Raw genomic sequence first — 18,687 nt, 5'->3', positions numbered from 1 at the left:
GCCATTTCTCATTGGCCGAGAAAGCGGAGTGGGTGGCGTCCGCCGCGCACGTGCACGCAATTCTACGGAAGGGCTTTTGGAAGAAGAGGGCGGAGTTAGCCAGGCCGTGTGCGGTGCGTCAGGAGCCTGCGGAACCTGAGGCGGCCGGCCTGTCGTCGGAACAGATTTGGGGTGAGGTGTCTTATTGACCCTAGATTTTTATCATTTTATCGGTGGTGCCCACCACTCCCTGTTTTTTTTTTTTTTTTAATACATGGGCTTATTCATTATCTTCATAGTTCCCAGTCAGTACTTCAGGACTGGTTGCAGTGTTCTGCCCAAATAACCTCTCTCCCCAACTTTTTTCTTTCCTTAATGGTATTCGCTTGCCATTTACCATTTAAGGTTGAACTAAACAGAAATACTCCAAAAATTTTATTAAGTCTCTTTAAAGGGCTAAATGGGATACTCACCCTTTACGCTTTATGTTCACATGAATGCTCTCCTACCGACCATATTGCATGGAATTATGCCTGTCTGCCTCCACTCTAGTTATGAATCTCCTTAAGCAGCCAATGTGTTAGTGCTTGTAAATAATGAATGAAGGCACGAGTGAAACTTTCACAGCTCCTAAACTTTGCTCCACCTGTTTACTGCGAGGGGAAACCCTCTTTTCCAGCCACATTCAGGAACCTTTGGACCTATTCTTGAGCTAAAGAGAAATGTCTGGATTGCCAGCAAGAAATTAGAGGGTCCAAAGCATATATTTAGTATTTTAAACAATAAGAATATTAAATTTTAGCGGGGGATGTAAAGTGAGAAAAGAAGACTTAAAAATTCCTGCAAAACATCCATAGTTAGGGGTTAATGAATAAGATGCAATCAAGATTTGAGAAGGAAAGAAGAAAAAAGGAGTTCTATCTCACAAGCTTAGAGAGTAAGAGTTTATTTTTACCAGCTTTATTGAAATATAGTTGACAAATTAAAACTTGTGTATGTTTAAGGTATAAGATGATGGATGGTTTGATATAAATAAACATTTTTAAATGATTCACAATCAGATGAATACATCATTTACCTCCCATGGTTACTGTGTGTGTTTGCATATGTATGAATGTGGGGGGGGGGTGAGAATACTTAGTATCTATTCTGTTAAGAAATTTCAAGTTTACCATACAGTGTTATTAACTATAGTCATTAAACTGTTCATTAGGTCCTCAGAAGTATTCATCTTATAACCAAAAGTTTGTACCCGTTAACCTACATTTCCTCATACCCTGTCCCTGGCAACCTCAGTTTGCTTTTTGTTTGGAAGGAAAAAAAGAACAATTAATGCCATCTGCCACAAAGAAGTCACATAAGGACAGAAAAGACTAGTGAATTTATGGACTTAGATTCTGAATGAGCTTCATTCTCTCCAGACTAAGTAGACTTTTAAAAAGTCCTTCATTCAAAAATTAAAATATACTCCCCTCAAAGATTCACATTCTCCTAATATTCCAATAAAATGGTCTGGTGTAATGGGGAGAACAACGACTCACATTTGAACCCAGACCTTACCAGTTAACAGCTGGGTGACTTTCAGCCAGTATCTCTGAGCATCAGAGACACTCAAATGTAAAAAGTCAAGAATGTATAAAAAGTTAACAACCTTAAGTTGTTGTCCAGATTAAAAGAATTTTTGCAACTATAGTCTTGTTTCTATAAGTACTATTATATTGTGATGACCCCTAAATTCATAAATCATCCCCAAGCCCAGTTCTATTTGCTTGACATATTCACTTAGATGAACAGCTAATATGCAACTAGAACTCTAGGTTGCTGCTGCTATCTCTAGCACTCCCACCTCGCTTTTCCTCATCACAGATAAAACCATCTAGTTGTACAAGCTAAAGTTATAGGAGTTATCCTTGATTCCCTTCTTTACTATCCTCTCCATATTCATGCTATCAGCACATTGTATATTTAATTTCCAAAACATTCCCCAAATCATATACCTCTTTTGATCTCCACTAGCTTCCAGCTTAATCCAAGTCACAGCCATCTGTCTCTTGCCTGGATGACTGATATCTCATAACCAACTTTGTTTCATTCTCGCTATGTAAAATCTGTTTTGTGTACAACACCTGTATGTTTAAAGTCCTCAGATGGCTCCTTATGGCAATGAAAATGTCTTCCAAAAGCTTTACTATGATTTATAGGTTCTTATTCAATCTGGCTTGCATGTACCTCCCTATCTCACCTACTGTTCCATCTCTCTTCACTAGTTCCCAGCTATGCTCACCTATTTGCAATTCCTCAAACTTGCTTAGCTCCTATCTGCCTTGGGTCTGGTATTTTCCTAGCTGTTCCCTTTTCCTATATGTTCTTCTCCAGAGCTTTAAGTGATCATCTTCCTTTAGCCATTCCTATCTACTCAGAGAAACCTTTTTTGACCATTCAATAAAAAGTAATCCCTAAAAGCATATGGAAATGGTAGGAGACCTTCAATGATACATAAAATTATAAGAGGTTATGAGGGGCAAGGGGGAGGGGAAAAAAAAGGGAGAGAATTGAACAACAGCAGGGGAGGTAGAGAGGGAAGATGGGAGGGGAGGGGAGGGGAGGGGGGATAGTAGGGGATAGGAAAGGTAGCAGAATACAACAGTCACTAATGTGGCATTATGTAAAAATGTGAATATGTAACAGATGTGATTCTGCAATCTGTATTTGGGGTGAAAATGGGAGTTCAAAACACAATTTGAGTCAAATGTATGAAAGATGATATATCATGAGCTATGTAATGCTTTAAATAATCAATAAAAAAAAGTAGTCCCTAGTTAATACCTGTAATCGTTACGACACTTAACACTAGGCCGACTTTGTCATTTTAATCTTGCAACATCAAGCCTAGAAAAATACCTAGTGCATGCATAGTAAATATTTCTTGAATGAATGAATGAAGTAGATAAAATAAATGATGGCTTCTACTAGTGGATATTAAGGATAATATTTCATAATAGTACACACATGAACTCCATTTTGTTAAAAATAAGATGTTTTCTTTTTGTATCTGATGCTTTCCTAAAAATTATAAATTCAACCAATGCAGGGACCATACCAATTCATTTTATATCTCCCAACTTTTTACCATAGTATGTGGCATACAAGAGGTGCTTAAAAATATTTTCATTAAATTGTTGATGTCTAAAATTTTGTTACAGTTTATGAGGGAGTTGCTCCCCTTGGGATAAAGAAGAAAGTATATTTTAAAGATTTTAAGGAATTTTAAAGGTTACAAATAATTGAGGAAATACTTTCTTAATCACTTCAACTAAAAGTAGCTAGCTACTATTGTCTGTTAAGCAATAAGCATATGACACTAAGTTAAAAGAAATAATTCAAACTTTTAGGCTGGAAAGGATTTTATTTTGGAAATAGACATGATTATTTAGAATAACTTTTTTCAAACTTTTTTTTTTTTTTTTTTTTTTTTTTTTTTGCCTACAGTGCATACTAAAGAGTGCATTTTAGGTTGTCACATGCTGTATGCACATATATTTGAAATTGAAAATTTACAAACTATTACCATTTCTATATATTTTCTATTCAAATTTAGTCAATTCTTTCTCTAAAAATACTGGTGTGATACACCAATGAGGTTATGACCCATATTTTAAAATACACAAATGAACATTTTATGTATTTCCTAATCTCAAAACCAGAAATGAATGATTTGCCCAAGTTCTTGCCACTAGTAGGTAAGATGGGTTATTCATGTGGAGATGATTTGTTAGATCATAGATGAAATTTGAAATATTTATGGGAAAAATATATTGAAGGGAAATTTTGTCACCAATACTATTCTTCCAAGTGGGGAAAGTGATTATTTATAGATTGTAACATTTTATGTCTAATAAAACTTGCCTTCCTCAGGAACATTCAGGAAAAATTGTTATGTCAATGACAAAAAATAGTTTATTATAACTGCAAATAAAAAAGAAATCTCTTCTATAAATAAAATTATGACCCTGAAAACATAAACATCTATTGTATTTTTTTAAGCCATCTTTATGGGATGTACTCAGAAACTTTCTTTTTTTTTTTTTTTTTTTTTTTATGGTGCTGGGGATTAGAACACAGGGCCTTGTGATGTAAGACAAGCATTCTGCCAACTGAGCTGTATCCCCAGCCCATTTATAGGATGTTCTCAAAGCTAGCTTCTCTGACTACAGAATATTGCCAACAAATCCCAAGGAAATGTCTATTCATCCAAATATTAGGTTATATTAATAGCCACATTATGAATAAAATGTGTCAAATATGATGTGAAGCATTATCTCATTTATTGTGAAATGTGTTTTTTAGGTGAAGCTGAACTGTGATTTGGATTTTTTTCTACCTGGTTATGTTTGAGTGTTAGAATGACAGTAAATCAGAATGAACTGTTATAAGACAGCAATAACTTGGGCATAAGCCCCCATTTTCTTTGAAATGGGATAAACTTTGATTATTTATTGAGCCAAATTGGCCCACAAAGAATTTTAGAATCATCTCTTTTATGGTTTACTTAATTCAATTAATATCTTCAGACATTAAAGAATAAAGCAGCATCTTAAATTTAATAAACTTTATGGCATGTATTCAATGTACGTTATTTAACAAGACAGTACAATAGTATTTTAATTGATTTTTGTAATATTTAGAATCTTCCTCAAATCATTTATTTAGAATCTAATGTCTGCTTTGTTCTGTCTTAATCATAGTGAATTAAAGTGCCCCATGTTATATAGCACAGTTTATAACCTCTATTTGCCATGACAATTATCCATCAAAGTAAATTGTTTTCATTTGAACTCTCATATAAATTTACCACAGCTTTTAAATCATATTATTATTTTGAATTAGTGGATCATAACCATAATCCCTTTTTTTAATTTACAGGAAAATAGTACTTATTTAATCTTCATTCCATGTCAATAGATTTTCACTCTGACATGCCATGGAAAGAAATTTTCTAGTTTTCCTTGGAGATTTATTTACCAAAAGCCAGATTAGCATAAATTGTTTTAGTAATTTACTGGACATTGTTTTTAATTATACTTTTAGTGGATTCAATAATTAATGCAGTCCTCCAGAACAAACACCTATACCCTCTTTGCTGGCCGAACTGTAGCACTTTGGTACTTCTAATTTTTTGTGTTTGCTGTCATTTGCAATGTGTATATTTTTAAATTTGCCAGCCATTTTATATCTGATTATATTATTTTAGAAGGCAAAAGAGAGCCTCTGGGAAACATTTCTAGTGAGATCATTTTGGTCCTTTTACATAGAATTCACGAACTGATAATTATACCTCTGTGCCATAGTTTTAAGAGTGAAGAGGAAAGTACCTCCAGAAGGAGTATTCCCAGATTTTTTTCCCACATGAACAATAAATTAGAGATGTTTCTTTCTTTAGAACATACTTAAGAGTCCAGTTTTTCAAATGTTTAATTTCTCCCATAGTGTGTATTCTGTTAAGACACACATATACATCTGTATAAATTTAACACGCTCTTATGTAAAAATGTATATTCAGGAACATCCATTGTTGGATACCAAATATTCCTAAATTCTACTACTGTGACCTGGTGGTCTCCAGAGACCTTCTAGATTCTACTTTTTACAATAGGACTATAGATTAATTCTTTACTTGAAAATGTCCAGAAAGGTATTTATTCCCAATAAATGGCAAATTCATGCAAAAATATATTAAATGTCAACATACATATGCTATAATTATATGTTTTCAATTAAAGATGTGACTTTAATTTTTGAACTTTCTGTATCTACAAATGACTAAATCATTCTTTTAGACTTATAGTTGAGAGCTATCATACTTTGGTCACTAGGTGACTGGCCATTTACTTTCTGGTCATCTTTTTCTTTCAGTGGTCATACTGACCACTTTTGGCTAAAATTATCTTAAAGACCAGTAGTCACATTGGGCATAAAGTCTTCATATTATTAATTATGTGTCCTTTTGCATACAGGAGGGCTTAGTTAAACCCCTGGGTTTATTTGGGGAAAACACTTAATTTCCTGGAATAGTGTCTTTAAAAAGACTGTCCATCCCCTAAATTCATGCTACCAATCCCATGATACATCACCTTTCATTCCTTAGAAAACAACACAATCTCAATTTTTTTAAAAAAGTATTGAACATATTTTTTAACTCTTATATAAAATTCTTTTCTTAAAACTGAGATAAGGAACAATATAGATAATGTTTTGGAAATTGCCACTTGGTTCAAATGACTGCCATCTCACTAGATATTGCTTCATCATTATAATAGTCTTTTTTTCCTCATATCCATTAAGTTTACATTATACATTTATTTTGAATCTTTAACAAGCTTGAACAATTTCTAGTTTAGGGGAAGAGAGGTGGGGGAGGTATGATTTCAGTTGATACTATTTTTCCGCAATAACAATATTATGAAATTTTAAACCTAATCATGAGAAAACATCAAACCTTCATGTACTAGTCTTAGTAAACAGTAGCTGTGTTACTTTGGTCCTGTGGAAAGCAGACACTGAGGTGGAGTTAGAAATGCAATAAACTTACTAGGCACACTCTATCAGATGGATACAAAGGGAAAAAAAACGAGATGGATTGAGAGATCTTTCAGACCATGATACATATGTAGTACCTGTGAAAGAAAATTAAGTAAGAAGCAAGATTAGGTAGGAGAAGCCTCAGACCATGATTTAGTTTTGACATAATATCAGCCAACTCAATGTAAAGCTACTGAGAAAATGTTGTCCATTAGGGGAGTCCCATAGGGGCGGAAATGGCCAAGCCCAGCATTGCACTAGCAAATTGGCTGGGATGGCCCACAAGCTGAAATAAATCCTCGAGTCTGTGAGCTCCCTGCATATCTTGCATCTGAACAGCAAGTTTCTTTTTTAAGGGAGATTTGAGCAATTCACCTCTATGGCTGCTACAATAGCCTTTATTGTTTTTTCCTCTAGGTGTGCATAAGGTAAACACTATTAAGTGAAGTATTTTGGTGAGAGGTAGGGTCTGTGTTCTTCTGAAATATTAGATAGACTTAGAAATCTCCAGATATTTGACATATAGAAATTGTATTTCAACTGCACAGAATTATATTATATAATTCTGTTACTAGTATATAATGACTAGTTCACCAATGTTTGCCTTGTGTTGAAGGTAAGACATGGCAGAAAAACATATATATGTACACTTGTGTGAGTGAGTGTGTGTGTGTGTGTGTGTGTGTGTGTGTAAAATCCACGGAGACAAGACAATTGACTTGGATTTTATGAGATACAAATCAAGAATCATTCTTTTCTTTGGTAGGAATTAATATTACTGTTAATACTACTATTAATACAATGACTGATAAATTGCCTAGAATTTCATCTTTGTACTCAGATGCTTTAGTCTGATCTAAGAAGAAATATAAAATTATACTTGAAGTATCTCTTAATGCAAAACATTTCTGGCAAATTTATTTTAGATATACTCTTGTCTCTTAAATTCAGCAAAATTCATTTCAGTTAAATTTTATGCTAAAGAAGAATAAATGTGTTAGTTTTTTATTTCACATTCATTTCACAAGTCACAAATATTTTTCTTGATCTCATTGACAAAATAGTGAATACACAAAGAGTATTTTTATTGGAACTGGAGCAAAAGACACTGTTATCTCTACAAATAGGTGTGGTATTAACAAATGGAAAAGACAATAAAGAACATTGAGCATCAGTGTTGCTATTTTAAATTTCAACCCATGGGATAAATTACAGCAGCCTTTGGGAAAGCAGAGCCATTAAAATTAGGAGATGGAAAAGATTAAATCAATGATGATGTAACCTAGACCCTTGATGATACAGGAGACTCCCTTATAAATCCTGCCTGTGTCTGTCGTAATGCATCAGATTGAGAAAAATTTGCAAATCTGTGCTCTCTCCCTATTTTTCTTAATTTCTATTTTAACTTCCTTACTATTGTTACAAGAAAAAAATATTACAGTTTTAGTCAAATATTATCCAACAGTGATATTAAAAGCAAAGTGTTATTTTCTGTTACCAAATAATTTTGCGAAGTCCTGCCTCCCAGTGAAACAGTAAATTGAGCAATATGCACATGTAGGAATACAAATTAGAAATCTCATGAATTATAGATCTTGGTATACTGTAAAATCTGAAGAAGAATCGTGCTTTTTAAAAAAAAATTGGATTTTTTGCTAATTAGAATTTGAAAGTAAGAGTAGTACATTTGATTTTATTTTGAAATATGTACCTTATATAGTCAAAATTGTGATAAGTAATCTATTTAATGTATCAGTTTCCCTAGTTAAGACACTACCTTATTTATTAACTTAATGAATAATTGATTTGCTAAAAATGGTACTTGTGATTTTTGTTAATCTATATTCAACATGAGTAGAGGACACTATATGGTTTTTAAATGTAAGCTAGTCTTATAGGTTATTTAGTTCATAAATAGACTAATCATACCTTAAACCATTTAATTTTGAGCACAAGTTCTTCCGTTCTAAAAATTCTAGGAAAGGAAAAACAAAAAATGATGTTGGTATCATTTTACAAAAAGGGTTAATGATAATAGTTAAATATTTTTGAATTTTCAGGAGCTAAATTTGGCTTATCACCTATGAAAATAGTTATAATTGGCAGCATAATATCAATAAGTAGATACCAAAGTGTCAACACAGACAAGATTATCAACCTAAGCTGCACACTAAGCATAACTCACTGGAAAACAAAAGTTCAACCAGAGTGCATTGGTCCAGATTTTGAGAATAGTTCTCTAAAGTTTCATTGTACTGTTTTTTAAGATCAGTTACATTAAACTAACTTAAATAAGCAATTTTTTAAATCAAAAAGAGAATTATTTTTAAAACTTAAGAGAGAAAATCGATATATTACTCAATATGCTATGAAACTTTTGCTGCAAGATTTAGGTAGCAGGGTTTCTGAATTTCATCTTTGATTTACCAACAGACAAAACTATAGGAGACAAATTTTAAAAAATAATTGTAACTGAAGAATGGATCCCAAATGAAGTCATAGCAATGCCAATACTGATCCAAATAAAGACATGACAAAATATAAGGACATGATGTTTCTTACAGTTACTACCAAAAAGAATTGGCAAATCGAATTCATTCTTTTTTTCAATCTCTGTTAATATATTTAAATATGGATGTTCCTTGGAATCTTAAAACTTTGATATCATTTCTGACTTGACAATTTATTAATAATACAACCTTCTGTTAATCCCTGAATATCTTATTTGATGGAAGGTAATACCTTCCTCACAGGTTCCTTGAGAAAATTAAATGTGAAAATGTCATAAAAACTAAAGATATACTTGACATATGAATAAATTTTAAGTGGTTAAAATAATCATTTTAATGAAGTCATCATCATTGACTATTTCTGTTTTCTTTTCAATTTATTATTCAGCAGTAGTACAGGATGATCTAGCAAACTTTGTAATTTTTTTGGTGATAGTTAAACATCAGTCTGTTGTAGATTTGAAAGTAATATCTCAGAAGCAGCAAAGGTAATTTCTGTTTATTGCCTTTTTATTATAATTTACTGAATCTACTTTAAATTTTTTAAATCTATAGACTCTTGTCTTTAATTTTCAACCAGACATCCGGAAGCTCAAATATATCTAAAGCTTATAAAATAAGCATCTACCTATTCTAAATTAACTTTTCTGTGATGATTTGGAATGCAGTGAGGTTATAATCACACCTGTCTCACATATCTTCCCACACAAAATCTAAAACTGAACTTCTTTAACCAATTTAAAACACTGCTGATAAACCCCACTAACATGCACCCCCCACTTCTCTTTGGAATTTCTTCTCAGTGTATGTAGGTGAAAAAAGCCAAAATGTGAGTGTCATTGAACAGAATTTTATTTTTTAAATACTTTTTTCAGCTTTAAAAGGAAACGGAGGCAGTTATCAATACATGAATACTTTGGACTAGGAGCATGGCATGCATCTCTTGTAATCCTGGTGACCTGAGAGGTTGGGTCATGAGGATGGGAAGGTTGAGACTAGCCTCAGCAACTTAATGAGACCCTGTCTAAAAATTAAAAAATAAAAGTGACTGAGGATGTAGCTCAGTGGTAGAACACCCCTGGGTTTAATCCCCAGTATTACCAAAAAAAAAAAAAAAAAAAAAAAACCAAGGAATATCTTTATGGGGCCAACATGCTAGTTCATGTTTCTTGCATTTTAGATCATTATCTTTTCTAGTCCATCACTGCTTAGCCTAACCCTGTTCCTTGTTTACATACATATATAAAATATGAAGTAGGCAGAGATATAAGCATTGGTTTCCTATAACTAGAAGTATAAACATAATTTTTAATAATAAACAAGACAAAGTTTGAATAATTATTTCTGGAAAATTTTTCTGTGATACAGGGTCTATTCCCAAACCATTGGTAGCCATGATGAAAATCTTCAAGTTTTCATCCCCAGAGAATCATATTAGCCTAAAATACTGGCAGTTATGATAATATCTCTCTGAGGAAAAAAATAGGACTCTGAAGTTTCTTGGAGCGATCCTGATTTGGATGCATGCATGTGAAAAAGTTATTAAGGAATGAGAAATATATACATTATTTTTTACACTTTCCAAACTTCCCTGGCTTTATGGCATTTCTATCAATCATTCCTTACTTACTTTATGTCCACTTTGTTGGTGGAATTGGGCTAGGGATATACAGAAAGCTTTTAAGTCCTTATCAACAGCTGAAAAGATAAATCAAGTATAATGGTGTTCTCACAGCCTCTGTTGATCATCAGATCATAGGACATCCTCCCTGTCCCCGTAAAATACACACATACACACACACAGCTGATTGGATCACTTCTAGACTCCTGACTCAAACTGAACCAATCTGGTTGTCTCTTCCAACAATTTGGAATTAGAATTCTAGTTGACAACTTTGGGTTATTTAGGTAAATCACAAAGGTAACTTTGGAGTGGCCATGTTTGGGTTTGTGTAAGTGACCCAGAAAAAACTGCTCCTTATAGAAACAGTAATGATTCAGGCGCATAAAAAAATGAAGAAATGAGAGTCCCTTTGGCACTGGAGAAAAAGAATGAAGTAACTGCCTTTGATCTTTATCGCATTGTATTTTCTTGCTCTAGTCTCTCATAAAGTCTGTTCTTAAATCCTTTATCTTTTAAATTTTCTATTAAATAAATTCACCATCATTACTTACCTAATAGTAGTTTGTTTCCTACACCCAATGACTAAGGTAAGATATGAGCTGTTTTTTGGTCTCATTTGAAATTCAAAAGTTTTACAGAAATACAGAGATGTAGAGTTATTAACTTAGTAGGATGCTGTACATGTCAATTTGAATCTTCTTGTTTTTTATTTTATTTATTTATTTTAAAGAGAGAGAGAGAAAATTTATTATTTATTTTTTGGTTTTCGGCAGACACAACATCTTTATTTGTATGTGGTGCTGAGAATCGAACCCAGCGCCGCTCGCATGCCAGGCAAGCAGGCTACCGCTTGAGCCACATCCCCAGCCCAGAATCTTCTTGTTTTTTAAATGTTAGTGTATTTGTCATGTAAATTTAATGATACCAAACAAAACCATAAATTTTTGTTTGGTATTTTTAAACAAAGATACCAAATATTTGATTTTGGCAAATCAAAACATTAACATAATGTAAGATAAATATTACTTGACCAATTAAAAAGTCTGTTACAAATTGGATCCTCTTTTTCATCTTAAAATTGTCTCATAATATTTCAAATCTATAGATATGTTCTTTATGATGGGATTATGTCTCAGTCTACCATTTATAAGGTAAAAATATTCTAATTAAAAAATGCATTTGATACACCTAACCATCTGAATATCATAGTTTAATATCTCAGTACTTTGTAGAATATCAGTTGTTTACCATTGTAATCACATGGCTGATTTGGAGTGTAATGTGCTGCCATTGCCATTTCCCAGCATCTTGATAGTAGTATACAACCTATCTCTAACCTTGGAAGAAAATCAAAATCAAACTACAGTGTCTAGTGAATACATCAGGCTTTCATAACATCATAATATCAAAGAAAGTCAGACTATGATAAGTAAAACATAAGGAAATAGTTGAGTCTCTCTTACCCAGTTTCTTTGTTATAATCTTGGCTTTTCTCTTTTATATTAATTTTAATTAGATTTTTCTTTTTATTAAGTGTATGTACATAGTTTTTATTAAGGCAAATTTTCCTAAAAAACTTATGCTAGTCCTCTCCTCCCCAAACATGAATAATTCTAAAATTTTGTTTTCTCTGGTATTTCCATATTTCTAAATAATATATTTTACTTCTAACCCACTGTATCATTATCTCCCTCCTACTAAGGGTTTACTTTATTATGACCATTCATGGTCATAATAAACATATTTTCACATATATTTTGTCACCCAACCAAGTACTTGGACAGGCCAAGTACTACTCTTTTATATGCAATCCTTCATTTTTCCCCTATAATTAATGATTAATAATTACCTGAAGTTTGTATTTACCAGTTTTTATTAGTTTTTTATTTCATTCTACTAGTTTTTGTTGGATCCTCTTAAAATTTTTGCTTATTTTCTGTGTCTTTCATGTTTTTATTCTACTACACAGGAAATTTTCTTCAATGTTATCTTTCAAATTTCCTATTTCTTATTAACTCTCTGAGAACATTCTTTAAAGTAAGTTATGTTTTGTTCCCTTCAATGTCTCTATTTCCTCTTGATATATTTTTCTGTGTATTCTAGTGTCTGTTTCTTATATTGAAGATGTTCTCAAATGTTTTATGATACCCAGATCAGTCAGTTTCACTAGAACTATTGAAATAACTTCCTATGAAGGAAAATGTTTTCAGTATTTCAGGAGGCTTAAAGAAGGACAATGAGAGTTTAGGCTGGATGTATTTTGTTGAAGTGCGAGTTGAGGTATTTCACTGAAAATGAGAGAGAAGAATAGGAATGGGAATTTGGGGAAAATGGGAAAGATAAGGTAATGTGAAAAGCAGGTAGAAAATTTACTGAGTTACTTTGCAAGGTATATGCAAGTCATGCAAATGCCTTTTCAGAGAAAAAAAGAACAATGAGAAATTAACATAGTTCTTTGTAAGAGAAATGAAAATAAAAATGTTTATCTTAAAGATTTAAACATCCCAGTGGCTTAGGGGACTGAGAGGAGGATCACAAGTTCAAAGCCAGCCTCAGGAATTTAGTGAGGCCCTAAGCAACTTAGCAGGATCCTATCTCAAAATAAAAAAAAGGCAGGGGTGGGGGAGGGGGAGTTGGGATGTTGCTCAGTGGTAAGCTGCCCTGGGTTCAATCCCTTGTACCAAAAAAAAAAAAAAAAAAAGAGAGAGAGAGAGAGAGATTTAAAGAAATGTTAGACCTAAAAAACTTTGATAATACTAAAAGAAATCCATTCTTATAATTAACCATATTCAGATTTATAACACAGTTTAGTATTTAAAAAGTAAAAGATACTGAGCTTTTAGTGTTATAAAAATTTTCATATATTTTGGTTCTTAGGGTTTTGGAAAGAAATGACAAAAGGGAATGAAGGGAAGGGAGGGGGGTGAGAGTAGTAAAGACAATAGAATTAATCTGACATAAATTTCCTATGTTTATATATGAGTACACAACCATTGAAACTCTACATCGTGTATAATCACAAGACTGGAATTTTAATTAGAATAAGTTATACTCTATGTATGTATAATATGTCAAAATACACTCAACTGTCATGTATATCTTAAAAGAACAAATTAAAAACTGAATTTTCTGCACTTTGTGTGATATTCAACAAGTGTAGAAACAAGCAACAAGCAGTTTTTGAGAATTCCTTGCCTTTTAAGCATTGCAGAGAATTGTAAGAAATATGAATGTACAAATACTGTTTCAGGTACTGTACTAGTAAATTGCATAATTAATAAATAAATAATTGCCTGGAACACATGAATATGAATGTACAAATACAGTTTCATGTACTGTACAAGTAATTTGCATAATTAATAAATAAATAATTACCTGGAACACAAGTAGTTGTTTTTTTTAGCAAGACCTAGGAAGAACCTTGCTGTAGTTTGGCTCTAGAATGTCCCACAGAGGTCCATCTGTTAAAGGCTTGTTGTTATTGGGCATTAATGTAATCTTTGAGAAGTGGTGTCTGGGAAGTTCTTAGTTCGTGGGTGTGTGCTCCTAAAGGGAATTGTGGGACTGAACCATTCTTCTCTTTTCGTTCCCTGACTCATTTAAGTGGGTTAGCTCCACCACATTCTCCTACCATGATGTACTGCTTCACCTGGTTCAAAAACCATGGGTCTTCCCAGTCTTGGACTGAAACTCCCAAAATTGTGGACCAAAATAAACCAATAAATCAATATAGGTTTATTTTCTCAGGTATTTGTTATTGTGTGAGAAAGCTGAGTAACACCAACCCCTTAGCTCCCTCTTAGTGTTCAACTAGTATCACATCTACCTTATAAATATTTTTATCCAATATTTCCTTTTTTTGAATCCATTAATACTACACAAGTTAATACCCTAGTAGCTTCTCTCCTCAAATACCATAAAAGCCTCCTAACAGGTTTCTGTTTTAGTCTTACCTCTCCAAACACTACCCCATTGCAACTAGAATTGCCTTCTAAAATCCAAAGCTGATTAAAAGATCCACAAAATTTTGGGGTTCTAATTGTGCTGAACCACTTGAATTTTCTCTCAAAGATTATATATCCTATGTTGTACATGTTTTTCCTTCTGCTGCTGTTTCTCTTGCCCCTGCCCCACAGTCTATACCTACCTAAAGTCAACCTGTGCTAAATTACCTATTTTGGCCGTTCCTCTAGGAATTCTTCCTTGAGCCATTCTTTGTCTGTTCCTCTCTGAGAACCCTATGGCCTTCTTGAGTGCATCCACATCAGTGTTAAAACTTTGAGCATTGACATTCATGAAGCTGAGTTTTCAATGACAATTGACTTGTCTATCTCCTACACTTATTTCTAACCCAAAGGTAAGAAATGTGAATTTTAACTCTATATTTTCAATAGCTCTCACAGAATCTAATCAATCATAGACATTCCTTAAATGCAAAACATTTTCATTTGGGAACACTTTTCTGTTAGATAGTAATAACATACATGGATTATTTTCCATCTTATGCATACAATCCCCAAAAGTTACTTTAAAAATCTTTCCTTTTTATAATCACTAATTGCTTTTATTTCCTATTTTCATGTCCTGGAGCATTGAACATCTTTTGGATTAACATTTTGGAATTTATATAGAAAACCATTGTAGACACTTGTATAAAATGATAAAAGAAGTAGCAAATTTCAATGACAAATAATATTAGAAAACTGAATTAAAATCTTTAAGTTCTTAAGTATTCCTGAGATATTTTTCCCCATCAAGATAGGTCTTTCGAAGTACAATTACCAACACTTAAATTTACCCTTTTAAAATGTGCAGTTCTATGAGTTTTGACAAATGTTTATGCTTGTAACACCACCCCAATAGTCCAGATATAGAATATTGTCATAACCCTCAAAACTTCCCTTAGTCCTCTCTATAGTCATTCTTTTTTTCCCATCCCCAGCCCTGACAAATACCAATTTGATTTCTGGCTATGTAATTTGCCTTTTCCAGACTGTCTTACAATCATACAGCTTGTAACTTCTATATTTGATTTTTCTTACTTAGCATAATGTTTCTAGGTTCACCTTGATTTTGCATGTATCAATAATTAATTCCTTTTTATTACTGAATGGTAGTAAGCATATATAACACAATGTGTTTATTCTTTCAGGAGCTGGTAAGCATTTGGGTTATTTGCAGCTTACAGATATTATGAATGAAGTCGCTATGAAGAGTCATTAACAAGTCTCTGTGTAGACATATATTTGTGTTGTCTTTGAAAAATGCCTGAAATGGAATTGCTTAATTGTATAGACAGTTGTTTGGAAAGACTATTTCCTTATTTCATCGTACTTTCTGTTTCATTTGCTTATGTGGTTAACTTTAGGCTGATGCCATGTTGATTACTATAGCATTCTAGCTGTATAATCTTGAAATCAGGTAGTATAAGTCCTCCAGTTTCATTCTTTCTCAAATGGTTTTGGTTATTCTAGACTTTGTATTTCCATACATATTTTTAAATCATCTTGTTAATTTCTACAGAAAAGCCTCTAGGGATTTTGATTGGGATTATGTTGAATCTAGAAGTAAATTTGGGGAGAATTGATTTCTTAACAATATGGAGGTTCTAATTTATAAATTTAGTATGTCTCCACTTATTTAGGCCTCCTTTAATTTCAGTGATCTGGTTTTGATCACAGGTTTCTATTTTTCATTGAACATCTTTTAGAACTAATGATTTGGGACAAACTGGAAAATGTTAATATAAAGAATAAATATGTAACATATAATTCTTTAAACTTAGGCTTATTAATGAAGAGTAACCATAATATAAATAAAACACTTCACTTATTGCCAACCACATAATAAATGCTCAAGAGAAATTCACACATTAAAAAATTGATTCAAATGTTAATTTGAGCATTAATTCCACACATATTGTACATTTATTCTTTCAATAAGATCACTATTAGTAGTATTATGGATACTATTAACATGAAAACTAAAATAGCTTATTTATGTTAAGTTACAATTGGGTTCCTCTACCCAATAAGAAAAACAGATAAATATTATTTCATAATTATAAAGAACAGTTGTCTTCACAGCTCAGACTCATTAGATTTCCACCTTACCCTGCAGGTAGGACTGATTAAATTAAATATTCCTTGGCACCTACACAACTATTGTTATTTTAAATTTGGAAATAATTTATAAAATTTATCCTACATAAATACAAAAAGGGGTAAACATCCCTGCTTTGTGGTCTAGGCTTGTTTATGAGGAATAAGGAGACAGTTGACTTTCCAGGTCTTGTATGTGCCATTATACATGTTAGGAAGGCATCAACCATGTGAAAAATCTTGGAGATCATTATCTGATCATTAACCATTACTTATTCTAAAGCAAGTAAGATCATTTCTGTGGTATTCACAGAAAACAAGGATATAATTTGATAACCACAAAAACAAAACATTAAAATTAAATGCAGCTTTACCTTATATTTTATTTTTAACTTAGTCCCAAACCTATTGTCTGCCCTAGTGTTATGCAACCACAGATAACTTTATTGATTCATTACACACTGTTTTCCATTTCCTCAGTGTAGTCGGTTTGTTCCTTTATGTGTAAGAAGTCTCAGAAAAGACATAGCACCGGACAATGTACCAAATTTCTCCTCCCTGATAAAAATTTTTGCTTAAACACTAACCACATGGCTCTAATGATTGGCTATCGCTGGATCTACATTTCCTGACATTTTAGGTGACAGTTCATAATAATGCCTGTAGATGATTTTGATACATCATGTTGTTAATAGAATCTTCAGGTCTAGACTGGAGTTTATTTTTTAGATTTATAATAATGATCTGCTGTATTCCAAACAGAATGGTATGTGTTGAGTGCTTACCTTAAAGCAAGAACAGTTGGGTAGCAGGAAGTAATCATGTTTGCATTTCCCATTGGGAGGAAAGAGAAAGAAAAGATTAATTATGCCTTCATTCCCTAACTCTGGAAGTACATAAAGAAAAGATATTGCATCAATCAATAAGTATACATTTGGTTAGAAATGATGGTGGAATGTGATGGACATTATTATCCAAAGTACATGAATGAAGACACAAATTGATGTGAATATACTATGTATACAACCAGAGATATGAAAACTTGTGCTCTATATGTATAATAAGACTTGTAATGCATCCCGCTGTCAAATATAAATAAAAAAATAATTTAAAAAACTGATCCATTTGTTATGAATCTGACTCAGAGTGATCTAAAATCCAGAAAACCAGCCTTAAAATAAAAAACCTAGGTTCAAGACCTACCAATGTTACTTGCCTTAGATAACTTTGCTAATTTCTCTTAGTTTTCTCATCTTTAAAATTCTCATCTTAATTCATACTTTTATGGTAAAACTATAAAAGTGATTTGCAAAATATTTTATAAACTACACATCACTAAAATGTTAGTATCTCATGTGGAAATGCGAAAACTTAGAAATAATTGCTGTCTTTTTAAATAATGTTAAAAATTGTTTATTTTAAAGTGTTTTAGATTGTTTTCTGGTTTTTGGTTTTTTTCTTATCCGTGATCAAAATGACTACAAATATATTTCTTTGAAATATATATTGATATTTTCTGAGTTATGTACTCGATGTTATAAATCTATAGCTTCTAACATTGTTATTTTCCCTCCTGTGGTTATAAGCACTTAAAACCTAGCCCATTGGCATCTGGCCAGTCTCTTCAGGTCTTGAAAATAATTGTTAGTAGCTTGTGATGACTTCAGCTAATTCTTTAAGGAACCTAAGAGGAAGGCATTGGAATTTAAAAATTGGAAATCTTTAGAAAAAATATCTATTTTCTCATATCCAAAGCATTAGTGCAATGCTTTGGATCCTTCATCCATTTGTAGAACCATAGATGAGTGATATTATACAAATGGGTTTTTCTAAGACAAACTAAAAGTATATAGTTCTTTAAAATAATTGTTAAAGAGTCCCTCTACCTCCAGAA

At 32.4% G+C, this 18,687-nt stretch overlaps 1 long non-coding RNA gene across 1 annotated transcript; it reads left to right on the top strand.

Moving 5' to 3' along the window:
• Positions 1–73: 73 nt before the first annotated feature.
• LOC308633658 lies at positions 74–17,913 on the top strand. Its single transcript, XR_014018833.1, has 3 exons — positions 74–171; positions 14,886–15,049; positions 15,845–17,913. It is a non-coding gene; the product is annotated as an uncharacterized lncRNA (long non-coding RNA).
• The last annotated feature ends 774 nt before the right edge of the window (positions 17,914–18,687 follow it).

This window comes from Spermophilus citellus (assembly GCF_964194105.1).
Source record: "Spermophilus citellus genome assembly, chromosome: 14".
In the NCBI taxonomy this organism is placed as follows: Eukaryota; Metazoa; Chordata; class Mammalia; order Rodentia; family Sciuridae; genus Spermophilus; species Spermophilus citellus.
Note: the sequence above shows the minus strand (reverse complement) of the source record. Positions and strands in the feature narration are given on the sequence as shown.